At 38.4% G+C, this 12,044-nt stretch overlaps 1 protein-coding gene across 7 annotated transcripts in view; it reads right to left on the reverse strand.

The window, feature by feature from the left end:
• The window catches only part of adgrb1a (adhesion G protein-coupled receptor B1a), a 135,039-nt gene that overhangs the window by 105,792 nt on the left and 17,203 nt on the right, over nucleotides 1-12,044 (reverse strand). The gene's annotated exons all lie outside the window — the stretch shown is intronic.

A 12,044-nucleotide genomic window follows, 5' to 3' on the forward strand; every position in this document is an offset into this window, starting at 1 on the left:
CAATGAACAAAATAATCCTGATGATCAAAATTACTAAACAGAGACACACACACACACACCAAAATAATTCAAATATGTTCTATTTTGAAAAGAAAGATGTAAAATCAGCAAATCCATTTCTTGTATACAGTATTTGAACATTTAAAAAATTGTAAACTACAAAAACCAAAGCAAAGTTTCATGCATGTGAGACCCAAAATAATTGACTAAAACTAAACTAAAATGAATGTGATAGAGATTGGAGTCAATTAAACCATTAATCACATTTATTAAAGTATTTTTGTAATCAATTAATCTCATTTTAATAAAATACAATAATTTAACACGGACAAAACAAACATGCACCCATTCACATTTCATACGGTCTTCATTAGAATTGCAGGTGATGTGGCGCTAATCCCGGTTAACTTTGGGTTTTCTCTCTCTCTCTCTCTCTCTCTCTCTCTCTCTCTCTCGTTCTCTCTCACGCACGCACACACACACTTAAAAGGGAGCAAATTAAAATCTAAAATGGTAATACAAATGTTTGAAAGGTTGTCAAAGTATTGAAGTGGTATCTGTAAACCATTTCATCACGTTTCACATTTCATCAGGTCTAATGGTACAAATAAATAATTCATGTGAATTTCAGAAGGTCATTTAAGTGGTTTACAAATGTGCCAAAGAGCACTTTACTCTCTAGAGGGTGAATTGAGAAAGTTTAAGTACATGCAGTTAGTTGTAATATACTTAACACGAGAAATGTCTAGCAACAACTAATAGAATTTCACAAAATATTTAAGCCAGTATTAGACAAAGTTGCTGTTGATATAAGGAGTTGCTAAAACATGTTTGAATTCTAAGTTGGAAGATTATATTCTGCAGTACTGTAGAACTGGATCCTGGCACAGCAGTATAATTATTCATTCCTTCCAGCCCATGGATAGAAGAGCGACTAATTAAAAGAACAAAGGTGTTGCATTAGCCAGGAGCATAAATGCACCAATTTGTGTAAACATGCCAATCAAGCCTGCTCTATGAGCAAATCTGACAATGGCACAATCACAAAAGATCCAACTGTCCCTTCAACTGAGATGCACAGAATTAGAAAAATGGACAAAGGGATCACTGATGAGAAAATGATGGTCACATGGGCTCAAATATTACTTCTCATAAGTAAACGGCAGCTGTTTTGACTGTATTGAATTACTCAAATCAGTTCATTAAGATTTGTTCAAATGCTTAATTACTCCGTTCATGAGTCAGCCCCATAGTGCTTTACAATAATACTTTAACTATACATTATGTGTAATTTCATATGTACCAATGGCGAAACTAAAGCACGGAATCTCTGTCGCTGAAATGCACCTCAGCAGTCAGTGAACGGGACACTGATCATTGCAAAGGGCCGCTCAAAATATCCGCACTCTCGCCTTCATTTCTAACCATTTCCTCCTTTCTGGCTATCTGCTTCTTCCATAACAATTGAGCCACGTTTTTGTGATTCAATAAAGTAATGAGACAGCATCCCGAGAGCCAAAAAGTAACCTGCAGGTTCTAGAGTGTCTTCTATTCTGGCTCCAATCCTCTGCAATGTCCTACCCATGGAAATTAGAGCCGCTACCTCAGTAGAAATGTTTAGACTTATTTTTAGTCTCTTACATACATGTAGGTTTTTTTGTTGTTGTTTTTTTACTACCTCTTCTTCTCTCTCCTAACCCCTCCTTCCTTGCTTGTACAGGGGACTAAGTGATGATGACCAAATCTAATACTGCTGTATGATTCTGAACCGGTTGATTGGGACAAGATCATAAGTGGGCCACCTTCCCGGAAGAGTTTCAATGGAACTTCTGCAACGATTGACATGGACAGGTTTTCAGGAAGACTCACTTCTCCGAAGATTCCTTCCTTGTAGCGCATCATCTTATTAACCCATTTGCTCCCAAAAACATAAAAATGTGTTCTATTTCAAATGTCACAAAGACGTATTTATACGCTTTAATATATATATATATTTTTTATGCTAGAGCACACAGAAGGCTTTGATGCAGCCTCTGAACTGCAGAGAAAGGGTGAAGCAATGCTAAAAATTGCAAAAACGGCCAGCAGGTGGCAGCAGAGTATACGAGATCAACCAGAGCCATGTTGCAAACACGCTGATTTCCCCACACTAGCAGTGTTTCCCACACCACGTTAATACTTGGGCGGGCCACACACGTAAACTGGCCACTACCCAATAAGTTTTCAATAAGTTTTAATAATAATAAAAAAATGTCGCAACCAGATATAGCGCACGCCATCACTCACTTGTAGATCATGAGGTTAGAGACGCAAGTATAAGACTAACCCCCAGAGTCAATCTTTTATTTGGTAGCAATAGAACAAAAAAATTATGTGGGCCTTGCAAAATCAGTCAAAATAGCCGTGAGTGAAGGGGGTTGCTTCAGTGAAAATTGCTGGGAGTGAATGAGTGAAATAGACTCGCAAGCTATTCTAGTTAACACAAGATTGTCATATTTTTCTGAAGGTCTGACTGTGGTACCCCAGTCGAACATTAGTGGCACCATGTAAAGAATACGAATAAATCCACGTTATCTACGATTTACCATTATATCGTACAATAGAGCTTTCATACCATAGCTACGATATATTGTTATATCGCAAAAATAAAGTCAAAGGGACAATGGATAACATGCTTTATTTTTTACTGAATACTTTAACCATATTTTTAAAAGAAATCCTCTCTGAAAACTTGCCTTTAAAACACAACAGCACAGCTTTATGAAATGGCCATGGGCCCAGAAAAACACACCCTGGAAGTGTTAATCATCCTTGTGTTCCTCCGGCAATAATTAATGATAACCACCGCATTGTTGAATAGAAATAACCAAAATCGCTCAAAATAATCCAGCGTCAGGGCCCACGGACACGGCAGCGGGTCATTTAATTCATGCGATCGTGACTGCCACAAGTTATTAATGGTGGTTGCCTCATTGCAGGCAGAACAGTCAGGGCGAGAATCTCCGTCAGATGATTTCTGTGTGGAGTGCATGTTCTTCCCGGGCTTGTGTTTTAGTTTTCATCTCACATCTAAAAAAAAAAATCCTATATTATCTATACTGAATAAGAGTGTGTATGCAACTAGTGACCAGTCTATGGGTGGGATGGTTGGGGTGTTAAGGTAAACAATCAAGTTTCTTAAATATCTAAAACACAATAAACACAAAGTTGACATCATGATATATGGTGTACACTTTAACGCTGATTTAACAACTATGGTACGAATGAATCTTTTAGGCTTCACCTTCTTAAAACAGGCCAACCTTCTACCTGATGAAACACTGCAAATAGAAGGTGCTGGTACATGTAACCTCGTAGACCTGACTCATCATTTTTCGCCACTGTTAAACAACCCTTCCCAGCACATAAATGTCACCTTGCGCACACCTTGCAATACATTAAAGTTTGACCCTTGACAAGGCTCAAAATTTGCATTTTGATAGCAAAACTGAGAATCAACCGCTGAGATGTCCCAAATAGCTTAGCTGGGCCACGTCACTCACGTACGTCACCCACCACGGGTAGTTGGAAGTTCGGGCACAGTTGGGCTCTGCTTACGCTGCAACAGCTAGCTAGCTAGCTAGCTAGCAACAAGCTTCGGCTGTCTATTTGTGTAGCTAAACAAAATGCGCAGTCACTGCAAAGTCAGTAATCATCGCCTCCGTGGTGCCAAATAAGCTACATTTCTGACAAGTATCATTCTGACAAAGGGAGAAGCCATGATAATTGCTAAGCTAATTGATTTAACAGGGCTAGTGCGTTTAAGGCCATAATTAAGAGATTGGGTCATCAAGGCCAATTTGCAAATACGTCTGGCAGGAACAATGTTAAAGCGGAGAACTTTGAACAGCAAAATAGCAGGCAGGTCGTTAGTAGTTGAATTAGTTGTAATTACTTTTTAGAGTGTCTTTTGTTTTTAAATTCTTAGTTTTAAAATGATTTGTTTTAGTTTGATTTATCTTAGTTTTATTTTCTAATGTGGTGTATTTCTTGTGTGGAAGACACAACTTCTGAGGTTATATGCATCACAATTCTAACATCGTAAATAAAGCTAGGATAGTCTCATTTTCCTTCACTTGCTTGAAAAGTTGCCAACCTTTACAGGGGATTTGTGGCTTGAATTCTTGCTGAGAAATATTCCACACATAACACCACAAACCACAACTTGTTTTTGTTGTGACAGTTAGCCAAATTGGATAGATAGATAGATAGATAGATAGATAGATAGATAGATAGATAGATAGATAGATAGATGGATGGATGGATGGATGGATGGATAGATAGATAGATAGATAGATAGATAGATGGATGGATGGATGGATGGATGGATGGATGGATGGATGGATGGATGGATGGATGGCTGGATGGATGATAGATAGATAGATAGATAGATAGATAGATAGATAGATAGATAGATAGATAGATAGATAGATAGATAGATAGATAGATAGATCGATAGTTGGATGGATGATGGATGGATGGATGGATTGATTGATAGATAGATAGATAGATAGATAGATAGATAGATAGATAGATAGATAGATAGATAGATAGATAGATAGATAGATAGATAGATAGATAGATAGATAGATAGATCGTTGGCTGGATGTATGATGGATGGATGGATGGATGATAGATAGATAGATAGATAGATAGATAGATAGATCGATCGATAGATCGATAGTTGGATGGATGGATGGATGGATTGATGGATGGATGATAGATAGATAGATAGATAGATAGATAGATAGATAGATAGATAGATAGATAGATAGATAGATAGATAGATAGATAGATAGATCGTTGGCTGGATGTATGATGGATGGATGGATGGATGATAGATAGATAGATAGATAGATAGATAGATAGATAGATAGATAGATAGATAGATAGATAGATAGATAGATAGATAGATAGATAGATCGATCGATAGAGCGATAGTTGGATGGATGATGGATGGATGGATGGATTGATGGATGGATGATAGATAGATAGATAGATAGATAGATAGATAGATAGATAGATAGATAGATAGATAGATCGATAGAGCGATAGTTGGATGGATGATGGATGGATGGATGGATTGATGGATGGATGATAGATAGATAGATAGATAGATAGATAGATAGATAGATAGATAGATAGATAGATAGATAGATAGATAGATAGATAGATTTTTGCCTAGGTGACGAAACAAAGGTAGTCATGACAAATGCATCACCTTGCGGCAAGCCCATCATCTGGCAGCGCCTTTTTATCGCCTGCTTCCAGGCGACACAGTAAAAAAAGCTACAATTCCCAAACAACTCTTCAACCTTCCTTGTTCCATACACCTGTCGTAAAACCAGATGAAATTACATTTTAAAATAACCTTAAAGAATTTCCAGTTTGTTATCCTTTTGTTAAACAGTTGTTTTTAATACACTGACAACGTTTTTTTTTTTTCCATTTTGGTTTTAGCTAATCTGTACATTTTTGTGAACTATGATAACCTTGGCTGGGCCGATCTACCTACCAATCTTAGTATAAACCTTTACCAAGCAGAAAATATAAAAAGGTGAAGCCCAATACTCCAGTGAAAAATCAAATGCGATTGTACTTCCATTCAGGGATGCAAAAGTTGTAACCTCGGATTACAACAGTTCCACAAACAAGATGTTTAGAATTTTACTAATAGGCTCATGACCGTGACAAAGCGACTCATTTTGCCTTGACTGTGGCTACAGTAATAGCAGTGCTCATCCCACACTTAGAAAAGGAAGAGCAAGATTAGTGCTTTGATGCATGTGCCCGTGGGCATACTTGGGTGTTATCTCTCCTCCCTTATACCGTAACTCTCAGTGGGGATGTAACTGATGGCAATGATGGTCCTTTTTTCCACCATGCTGCCATAAGTCTCAGCATAATGACTGCTTTGTTCTAGCCGTAATCACATTAATATGAAAGGCAATTGCTTTGGATACCAAATCAAATCAAGTTAGATCATATTCTGATTAAATGAGTTAATTGGAAAAGCTATGTGTCTGCACTGTTGGAAGAGGATTAAAACTGCTATGAAACGTATCACATTAAATTGTAATTCCACCATACAAGAGTACAATGTTTTTTTTTCCTTCAGTTTTTCGGAACATTTGCTAAACTGATGACAGTTTTCACGCTTATTCGGTTATTGAATATAATGCATTACCAGCTTTATAGGTGCTTCATTTTGTTAGCATTTGACAATAAGCTATTTTAATAACAGCTCTTGCTGATTATTTATCCGCTATGTACAATGTAGGCTAGCGCATATCCTTTGCAGCGATGCGGGTTGCTCACCCGACCCCATTTGACACTGGGCGTCTGCTACAATTCATTATTTGATTGCACTTGATTTAAATATCTTCTGCATTCATTTGAACAGAATTATCATTTTGTGGTTCTGGTTGTTTTATATCTTGCGCTTCTGTGCTGCCTGCAGTTTGAATTGCGGGGGCTACAGTATATGTAATTGAGCAACACCCATTACTTAAAACAGACATTCCGCTTCCATGTAAAAAAGAAGATGACGACACGTCACGGAAAACAAACAATTTTTTGTTTGTATACACGTAGGGCCTGATTTAAGAAAGTTTTGCACATGCATAAACCTGATGGTGATTACATAAATATGTGGACAGTGATCTACTAATTGGGTGAATTTAGTAGGGGCAATGTAATTGTAAAAAGACCAAATGTGTCGGCTGATTTTGTGTCTTTAACTGCTAGTAGATCCGTTTTTCAGGTGTGCTGTTCCACTTAATTAAAAAAGGGTCATAAACAAACCCTATTGCAAAATATCAAAGGCTAGTATTCATTTCCAACTTCCAATTTTGTTTTCCAATTTGGAACATTTGAAGTGTTTTCCCAGCACATTTGGGAGAGAAAAAGTCTGCCAGCCAGTACTTAAAAATAAATAAAACTGGTCAGCTTGGTTGACTCCAAAGTTCAACGCATTTGTCAGTGGGTGTTGCCTGGATCTTTTCAATCCAGGAATTGTATTTGTCACATAATCAAGAGAGCAATCTACTGAATTCTCCATTGGAGAAAACCATCAGAGCGCCCCGGAGTGAAAAAAGTAGCGAGGTCGGCACCACTTGTACACCTGTTGCTAATGGCTCTGCAATCTAAGCAGGTTACGTGCAACATGGCCACAAACAACGTGCATAATCTGTTAAGAGTTCCGTAATAAGTCAACAAATTTAGAGCTCACTTTTTAGTATTTTGGACACAAGTTGAGTCTCTGGAGCACCTGCCCCTGTCTGAAAATGTGTTGAGTGGCCATTTTGCCACTTGGCATCACAGTGCCTCAGGGCAAAGGTAACGTCCAATCACAGCTCACTTGTTTTCTGGGTATGGTAATGTGACGTTCGCAAGCTGAGCTCTTCGGCATTTTGATGTCATTTTCAGTCAAACGTCTGGATTTAGCTGCTTAATTCATATTCCACAAATGCAATATTAATCAGAATATTGTTTTTAGACGAGTGGGGTTTCACCAAACATAGAAAAAAAAAATTTTTTTTACTTGACTTTTGACAGCAGAAAGTGGAGGAAAACTTTTTTGCTTCTGAAACGGAAATGTTTTAACTCATGAGGCATTATAAAGAGAAATGTTCTTACTATTTTAGCTCAAAAGAGTTGATATGACAATCTAGATAAGTTCTATGCATTGCAATCATTAATAAAAATGGTTGTCAGGTGCTTCGCACCCATGGGGCATGCAGGTTTTGGAAAGCTCCAACTTTGCAACACCCCCACCACCTGTGTCAAAAGTAATTTTTAGATATGCTGAGGGCTGTGAGAAAATGGATCGCGGGTTATATTTGGACACCACTGCCATACACAGAGAGTGTAGAGGAAACCACAGAACCCAAAAACTGAAAATAGGGACTTTAAATATTGATATTGTAACAGGAAAAGTCAGGCAGTTGGTTGGCATATTGATTAGGAGAAAGGTCAATATATTGCAGGGATGAGCAACTCAAGTCCTCGAGGGCCGCTATCCTGCGTGTTTTAGATGTCTCCCTCCAGGATCGTTATCAGGCTTGCTGATGATCTGATCATTTGAATCAGGTGTGTTGAAGGAGGCAAGCATCTTAAACATGCAGCACTGCGGCCCTCGAGGACCGGAGTTGCCCATCCCTGATATATTGTGTGTCCAGCAAAGCAGCTAAGGAAGTAAGAGGAGAGGCTTAGGAGGAAGGTTCAAATTATTTTACCACATTGGAGATAGGAAGAGAAATAGTGTGGAGGTAGTCCGAAAAGGAAGAATTTGTTCAGAATGTCCCTGCGGTGAAATGTCTGTCAGATCGAGTGATGAGGCTGAATCCTGGAATTGACGACTTTATGTTTAATGTTATTTATGGTTTTATGCCCCACAGGTAAGATGCGAACTAAAGAAAGAGACACTCCGGAAGGAGCTAGACAAAATAGTTCAGAGTATCGCAGATTTTAATGGACAATTTGGTGAAGGAAACAGGGGTGACAAAGAGCTGCTTTGGTATCCAGGACAGGAGCATAGAAGGACAGATGGTGGTAGACTGGCAAAAGAATTGAAATACTGCAGTGGACACTTTTTTTCCAGATGAGGCAGAAACAAAGGGTGAGAAGATTTTGTGGTGGAACCAGAAAGTGCACGAGAGGATACAGGGGAAAGAGTATAGATAGTAATCACTGACGTCACAGGATCGCGAGTCTGCCCCTCATGGTGGGTCAACTTTCCAGCGGACTCAGCTGTTTTTCTACCGTGTTTACACCCAATGTTCTTTTGTTATTGATGAATGTCACCCCCAGCTTCCTCTAACGTTACTTGTGTGAGCAAGACATATGCGGAAGTTTTAACTCAACACTCTTTGCAGCGGTGCACGTTCAAACATTTGATTAGTGGAATCGATTGGATTACAAACATTTGCCGATGATACTGCCCGGACCGGACTACACGGCAACGTATGCTCTGAGGTAGGATGGCTCCCAAAACACGGACATTCTTGCGTCTTCTGTACTTTCGTTTTTTATTGTTTGCTATGTGCATATATCATTTGTGAATTTGAGGTGAAGAATCTCCGGTTTGTTTTAAACCAAGTTAGCTAGTTCCTCGACCGTGCTAGCTATTAGTGCTAGCATGTTACAACAAAAACAACAACATTGTTGATTCGCCACTTATTTTCGTACACTTTAACAACAATTTAAACTTTTGGGCTGCTAAGAAAGGAAAATAATGAGACCTTAAGGAGGGTATTTGGAGATATCCCAAAATTGAACATTCTGACCACCAGATCTATTTTAGCCAGTGCTAGCCACGGCTAGCGGCTCACATTTATCATGATCGCATTATGGTAAAAAGCATTTTTACTAGGGGTGCTACAAAAAATCGATTCGGCAATATATCGCGATATTTCACAGCGCAATTCTCAATTCGATTCAATATGCTTCCGAATAGATTTTTAGACATCAATTTTTTATGGGAATAGTCAACAAAACGTCTTACGTAGGGTTAGGATTTACACATTAAGCATGGAAGAATGTTATATTAATGGAACATTAAGCCTTAATATTTTATTTCAGTGCTGTTCAAACATGAAACAGACTGCAACCTGAATTTTCAGATAAATAAATACATTTTCATACAAATCTTTCAGTGTACATGTACAAGTTTACTAATTAGTATTTTCAAAATTTGAGTTAAAAATCGCAATAATCAATTTATAGATTCGAATCGGGATTAATCGGCATCGAATCGAATCGTGACCTATGAATCGTGATACGAATTGAATCGCCGGGTACCAGGCAATTCACACCCCTAATTTTTACCATCTTACTTACCGTGATCAAAATGGTCAGAACACATTTGGGTTTGATCTAAAGCAAATGTAGACGTAGCAAACGCCAAACAAGATCTACAGTATATGAAGATGTAACAAGGAGAGAAGGATCTGTACAGCCAAAGGATGTGCAGCAGGTTAGAGTGATTAATGATAGACATAGAAATGTGTTGACTGATGTGCTGGATTGATGGAAAGATTGCTTTCAGGAGGAGGAAAATAAGAAAGAATGATGAGTCGAATAGGCAAGTGTTGTGGACCAGGAAGTCACAAATTAGTAAAGGCAAGTTAAAAAGTCACTGAAGAGGACAGAATGTGGAATGGCAGCTGATGAAATACCTGTGGAGCTATGAAAGCATCAAGAAGAGGCGGCTGTGGGGGGTTTCATCTGTTTCCTTAAAAATGATTAGAGATGGTAATCAGAGAGTTTATGTATTGAGTTGTGGGAACTATAAAGGATTAATAAAAGTTAAGGAATTCTATACTATATGTTGTGGGAAAGAGTAGCGGAGGCAAGACTTGGGACTAAAGTGAGCATTTGTGAGCAGCAGGATGGTTCCGTGCCAATGAAAAGTACCACAGATCTTTTTTTTTTTCTTTTTGCCTTGAGGTTGTTAATAGAGAAGTACAGAAAAGGTCAGAAGGAGCTTTCTATCAATTTAGCGGGTGATGTCGCAGCATTAGAGTCTGGCTCTGAGAACAAGGAAGTACTGACTTGCACTGTTTTTTGATCATCATTCAGCTGGTGTGTGTGCGTGTGAGTGTGTGTCTGTGCTGAAGGGTCCCATTGAGACACACTAGCCGCCTTTCCTGTCATTGCCATGCAAAGGGGGACCGGCTTCCTACACTCGGCCGTGACGGCTAAAATATTTTCCACTCTGTTTATTGGAGACATCAAGACAGACCGAGACCAGCCGTACACATCACCTCAAACTATTTCCTTTAAATGAAAACAGCCTATTTTTTTTCTCCTCTTCCCATTGAACCCCTTTGTGCGCTTTCAACAGCGCTGGCTTAGAACACTGGTCTTGTCGATAAAAGTCACTTTGAGTGACATATTTTAATCCTTTCCCATTGTAATGATATTTGCTCTCCCCTCTGTGTGTCATCCACTATCAAAATGTCACAGGCAGATTTACAAGTGCATCAGCTGCCAAACAAAGCTTATTTTAGTCTGGGCTACAAGGCAGGGGGAAATCCATATGCACTACAAATCAATGGGGGAAATTTATGACTGCCACCTGGGGTTTGAAGATTGCAAGTGACTAGCATTCACACAAAAGACTCAATGGTTTGATTGATTTGATCTGCATCGATTCAGTTTACATTTGTACTTTGTGCAAAATGTTATATCAATGCCTCATCTGGACATTTTGTCAAGGCCGAACATCCTTTTGCCGCATGACTATCTTTTTCAAATATACTACTTCTCACCTTAGTTCACTACCACTCTATTTACTTTTTCCCCCAGAATACTGTAATCCTCAGTCTATGTCTGTACATTTTTATGAATCATAATTTCTGGACAATAATATATCATAAATAATAATTTATACAAATGATTTTTTTTTGCATACATTTACATTGTTGCACATTCATTTATAATAACATAATTTCCATCGTGGGCGCTGCTATAGAAAATACTGATGACAGAAGCGTGGTTAAAATACATTGACGGACTGACCATTGACGCACTACGTCCATCAAATTTACTGTCGGTCCTAAAATAGCGGCTGTAATTTAGCAATGACGGAAGGACGGGTACAAAAATGCTGACGGATTGACAAAGACACTTTGGTTTGGCTTGAAATATTGACGGATTGACGATGGCATCCCGAAGGTTGTTCATTGTCAAATTTCATTGACGTGCCCACCTCTGGTTAAGATATGATATGATATGTTATATATCATATCATATAATGATGTGATATATCATATCATGATATGATATATGATATATCATACCATATCATATTATCATATGATATCATATCATATGATAGCATAGCATATGCGTTGCTACTGCGTCACTTTGTGTTATGCATCAGATTTAGTGTCAGGAGCCAGACTGCTAATAGAGAATTTACGAGATACTGATAAATATCTTCAAACATTAACCTCTTAAAAATGCAGTACAGTCAACGGATGATTGCTAAGCATACACAG

Source organism: Vanacampus margaritifer, chromosome 9 (assembly GCF_051991255.1).
Source record: "Vanacampus margaritifer isolate UIUO_Vmar chromosome 9, RoL_Vmar_1.0, whole genome shotgun sequence".
Classification (NCBI taxonomy): domain Eukaryota; kingdom Metazoa; phylum Chordata; class Actinopteri; order Syngnathiformes; family Syngnathidae; genus Vanacampus; species Vanacampus margaritifer.